This window comes from Cynoglossus semilaevis, unplaced genomic scaffold (genome assembly GCF_000523025.1).
Source record: "Cynoglossus semilaevis isolate Cse_v1.0 unplaced genomic scaffold, Cse_v1.0 scaffold5010, whole genome shotgun sequence".
In the NCBI taxonomy this organism is placed as follows: Eukaryota; Metazoa; Chordata; class Actinopteri; order Pleuronectiformes; family Cynoglossidae; genus Cynoglossus; species Cynoglossus semilaevis.
In genome coordinates, this window is record NW_007585245.1 from 3,930 (window position 1) to 9,485 (window position 5,556).

The following is a 5,556-nucleotide window of genomic DNA, read 5'->3' on the forward strand; positions in this document are numbered from 1 at the left end:
AAATATATATATATATATATATATATTTTTTTTTTTGCTGTTTTGCAACAGACCTACAATTGGTTTCAAATGAACTTTTTTGGACAAAAATCAAAGTAATTTTATATTTTGTTCTATATTCTGAATACAAAATATTCTGGTAAATAAATAAACATTTAACATTTTTAAGCAGAGGCAAATAATTTCAACCTTGTCATACAATAGCTCAACCACCCCTTGCTAAATAATGCTATATAGCAGGGGTCACCAACGTGGTGCCCGGGGACACCTGGTAGCCCCTGTGGACTATGGTGTCCTACCTAAGGGGTGTGTTCTGAAAATGAAACTAGTCAACAAGAAGGTCAACAATGGTACTGTTGTACTGGGCTTTTTGAATCAGTTCCACTTGCAATGATATTTAAATGGGCTCAATGACGATGGTAAGAAGAGTGTCAACTGTTGTCTGTCCCAGAACTGATTATTATAACATTGTTCAGGAAGTCTGTATCAGACCAATAACTCTTTGTATTACTAAGTGTCCTTGAAGTAGCTCTCCGTTTCAAAAAGGTTGGTGACCACTGCTATAGAGAATACTATTTACAGTAATATTAGCTGTGCATTGTCGCCCTCTGCAGGCTGTTATGAAAATTGCCTCTCGCAGCCTTCGACATTTTCTCTTCCAGTTTCTATCACTGAACTGTGTAATGTTTGGATGACCCGACCTCACTGAATTTAATAGTACTGTGTTTGGTCTCGCTCTGTGTGAGGATATGCGCAGAGCAAAATGATGGTGTCTAAATTATTTTAATGAAAAAGTCCAAAATAACCATCCAATTGAATATTACTAGTCTTTATGTTTATTCATTCTTTGTTTGAAAAGTGTGTAACACTGACAGTGTCCAGCATTTCACAGACACTCAGCTGAACTACAGACACAACGTAGAGGGAGGGGTGGTGGTGGGGTGGTCTGTGTCCAGTCTGTGTCTCTGTGTGACCACACACACACACACACACATATATAAATAGTTGGTAGTTGAGATTCCTGATCAGATGATTTAAATGTCACATCTTTTAGTGTCTAAAATTAAATTTTAAGCCACTTTTGTCTACTTTTATATTTTAATTCTTTTTCATTAAAGTCATATTAAAGTAAGTCCTTATTTTCTTTTTAGACATCCCAGAATAAGATTCTATTTTTTTAGTTCTTAGTGTAGTGAAGGTTTTACAAACAGCTCCTCCCTCAGTCCCTCCCTAAGCCCCTCCCCCTTACCCAGGTGTAGTATATAAGGCCTCCAAATGGCTCAGTTCTCTCTCTGACTGCTCCCTGGTGAGGTTCTCTGTGCTGGTTCTTCTCTTCTGGTTTTCTTGTTTGTTAGATTTGTCCTCTTCCCTCTATTTTCTGTCTGTTTGGACCAACTTCTTCTTTTGTTTGGCCTGTTTAGCTTCTTTGGTTAGGGTTAAGCTAATGCTAACCCTGTTCTCATTCTTTTCTTTGAGTTTGTATGTTGATTTTGTGGTGTGGTGTGTTGTTGGTTTTGTTAATTTTGTGTTTTTTTTTTTGGAATTTTTTTGTTTGTTAATTTGTTTTTATTGTGGCCTTGGTGTTATGAGGTGGCAGGCTTGTGGTTGGGACCACACTCCTGTTAGGTCCACCTACAGGCCTTAGCTGAAGCCTCTTAGCTGTTAGCTTCTTTGGTTTTGGTCAAATGAAATGCTTTCATCTAATGAAGTAGGCCACTCTGCGCCTCATGTTGAAGAGGTGGTTAAATGTAAACTGTGTGGATTAGTGTTTTTATATGGCTTGTCATTATTAAAAAAAAAACAACTTTTTATTTAATATTAGAGTGGATATTATTTTGGTTTAGTTTGTGCTTCTTAGTGTTTGCTGTGATCTTCATTTACTTTTTTGTATAACAAATGAGAGTGACTGATTTTTGGTTTGTTTTTTTCGTTGGAAAAAATCCTGGGTATTTGATCTTTGCATTTCAATTTATTTGCTGTGGGTTTTTATAATGAAACACTTGTGCCTTTTTTAACATTCTTTTGGTTATTTTAATGGTGACTTCCATAAAAGAGTGGGTTTTTGATTTTTATTTTTTATTGTTACTACTTTGTTTTACATCATAATATTGGTTGTTGTTTTTCATGTTTGTTCATTTTTGCGGTTCATTTGTTTGTGTGGGGCTTTACAGAATCTTGAGAAATTGTTTAGGTTCTTTGTGGGTTTTTTTTTTTCTTCCCCTTGTCAGGTTTTTGTAATCTATATGCAGTCATTGTTTATGCATATTTTTGTGGTTAGGGGTAATTTTTGTAATCTATATGCAATCATTGTTTATGCATATTTTTGTGGTTATTTATTTATTTTCTTTTTTTTAAGGGAAAATGTAGTGCCATGATTTTGTCTTCTTGGTGGTTAAGTAAAAAATGAAGGTATTGTCTTGTCTGGTTCTTATGAGTTATTTCTTCTTCTTTTTCTTTCGGCTTTGTCCCTTTTTCAGGGGTTGCTACAGCAGATCATTGATTTCCATCTGTCCCTGTTCTCTGCATCTCCTACTCTGACTCCAACTACCTGCATGTCCTCCCTCACTGCATCCATATATCTCCTCTTTGACCTTCCTCTCTTTCTCCTACCTGGTAGCTCCATCTCTAACATTCTTCTACCAATGTATCCACTGTCCCTCCTCTGCACATGTCCAAACCATCTCAATCTGGCTTCTCTAGCTTTTTCTCCAAACCTTCCTGTCTGTGTTGTCCCTCTAATGACCTCATTCCTGACCCTGTCCATTCTTGTCACTCCTAAAGAGAATCTTAGCATCTTTAACTCTGCCACCTCCAGCTCCTCCTCCTGTCTTCTGCCTATTGCTACTGTCTCTAAACCATACATCATGGCTGGTCTCACCACCGTCCTGTAAACCTTTCCCTTCACCTTAGCTGACACTCTTCTGTCACAGATCACTCCTGACACTTTTTGTCACAGATCACTCCTGACACATACACATAAATATATAAATATATAAATACATACATACACATACTAGTATTAATTGCATTATCCAGCAAAGAACCCTCTAAATTTTTATACGTAACACTCTTATGGTGGAGCTTTGGCCCAGAGGCAATGTCTCTGTCATTGGTGTGGAACCCCAGGGTTCACCTCCTGGGCAAGATCGAATCCCGGTTAGGGCGGTTGGTACCTTCCAGTGGACTCACCACCCGCACGAAGGTTCACCACTGGCTGGTACGGTGCAGTGTGATTTGGGTGGTGGTCATGGAGACTGCTGCCCCCGCGACCTGGTAACGGATAAGCAGACGAAAATGGATGGATGAATGGATGGAACACTCTTATAGGCCACGACCCAGAAATTGAGAAAAGCAGCAACACAATTTTAAGGTAATATTGTCAGCACTACCTCTCTTAGCTCGCTACTTTTCATACAATTCACAAGAAAATTGTAGTTTACAGACATTGTTGTTTTCATCAATATGCCTACCATCTGTCCTTTTAATGTCCCGCAAACCAGCGTGCCATTACAAAGGACTACCGTCACTACTGCCTACACAGATCATACGTTGTCATTTCCCCAGAGCTCAGCCTGAAACATGAGTACTACTGTGATACTTCCATTATTTGGGTTTTTACATAAACAGCAGATTTCTGAATTTGGTGTGCTGTCACAGTGACAATTCACTTTCACTGTTTTAATTATTATTTTTTTTGTTTGTGGTTCTGCAGGTTTTTTGCTATGGTTTTATTATAATAAAATGGGTGGATGACACCGATTGTAATGGACTGATGGAATTTGTTGTGATTTGATGCTGTTTGTGATGGTGGACTGCAATTTCTGTTCAACCTTTATCTTCCATACTTGTCTGTTGGTGCAGTAGTTGTCTCGATCCTTTTGACTGAGGTTTTTTTTTTCTGAAAGGTATATCCTGCCTGTGACCTCTGCCCTGTTCTCAAGTCATCCTGCAGGTGGACCTCTTCAATATCTTCCTCCAGCAATTCTACATCTATGGTTAGAGCCACAACTTGAAGAAGTGGATGAGTTGGCTTTACTCCACAGTAGAGAGTATCTGAAGTAAATGATACTACAGACTTTATGTAAAGGGAACTTATTACAGAATAGTTGTTTTGAATAGTTGTCTGCATCGTTATGTCTTTTATGTGTAACATTTTTGTATATCTGCATCAGTTATGTCTTTTATGTGTAACATTTTTGGAGGAATTTGTCCTTTTTATGACCCATCTGCAGTGGTGTACCTGGAGAAGATAAGTGTTTGGACCGTCTGACTTGAAAAGCAGAAGCATCGCTCCAATGAAGAACACCATTAAAACGATAAGTTTGTCCTTTTTTGGTATTCGTTTATGATACCTTGAACTCACAGATTAAAACATTTATTTTTACATGATAATTTAAACAATTTTCTCAAATTGACTGGTCTTAAACAGTCTAATGTTTTTAAGTCTGGCTTGTCTCCCACTGCCAAGTTCATTTCCTACTAAAGACTTGTCTGCCCTTCTGTGGCATTTAGAAAATGTGTTGAGAGGCCTCCCAGCAGGGGAATCATGTAATTTTGTCCTCTGCAAAAACTTAATTCGATACACGCAGGGCCAAGCTGGTAAACTTATTAATACACGGAAGTTATGTTAGGCACAGAGATTAGGTTGCGCGTTTAGGGTCTTCAGAAGAAAATGTGCTTGGCCAAGAGACAATCCCATACTTATTAAAGATTAATATTATATTTACTACAACTTTAAAAATGTTTTAAGTAACTCTGTGAGTTGAATAGCAGAACATAAAGGAACTGATATAAACTTCTGGTACTGATGGTAATGACTGATGAATTTAATTTTTAATTTTTTTTCCCCTTGTCCTCTGTTGGCAGATGTTGACTGGGTTCTGCAGAGAGGATCATTAAAAAGAGGTTTGTCTTTTGGTGGTATGTTTTCATTCAGGATTAATTACCCCCTTTTGTTCCACTAGACCTGAGACTGGAACTTGGAGAAGCTACATCTAAGTCAGGACTCCATAATTTCACTTTTCAAATAATATGTGCAAGAATTCATGGAGCTTGAGTTTTTTCCTTCTCTACCCCTTTCCTCTTGTCCTCTGTTGCAGATGTTGACTGGACCATGTCAGGGATGAGATCTACAGGAAAACTGACGTGAATAGCAGAAGCATCTTTCCTATAAAGAACACCGTTAAAACTATAAGTTTGCCCCTTTTTTTGGTATATTAGTTTGATGCGTTGAGCTCACAGATGTTTAAAACATTTAATTTTGTTTGATAATTCAAACAATTGTGTCAATATGACTCTGTTTGGTCTTAAACAGTTTTGTGTTTAACAGTGTAGACTTAGGTCTGGCTTGTCTCCCACTGCCAAGTTCATTTCCTACTAAAGACTTGCCTGCCCTTCTGGAACATTTAGAAAATGTATTGGGAGACAAAAAAAAAAAAAAAAAAAAATGTATCCGATACATGCAGGGCCAATCTGGCAAATTTATTAATATACGGAAGTAATGTGGTAGGCACACAGATTAGGTTGCAAGTTTGACGCTGCGTGCTTGCATGGCGG

At 37.9% G+C, this 5,556-nt stretch overlaps 1 long non-coding RNA gene across 1 annotated transcript in view; it reads left to right on the plus strand.

The window, feature by feature from the left end:
* Positions 1 to 5,550, plus strand: part of LOC112486607 (uncharacterized) — a 9,473-nt gene extending 3,923 nt beyond the window's left edge. The window contains exons 3-6 of the long non-coding RNA XR_003049114.1: positions 3,906 to 4,081; positions 4,233 to 4,320; positions 4,867 to 4,905; positions 5,100 to 5,550. This is a non-coding gene — a long non-coding RNA (uncharacterized LOC112486607). The remainder of the gene's footprint in view (positions 1 to 3,905; positions 4,082 to 4,232; positions 4,321 to 4,866; positions 4,906 to 5,099) is intronic.
* Positions 5,551 to 5,556: the final 6 nt, after the last annotated feature.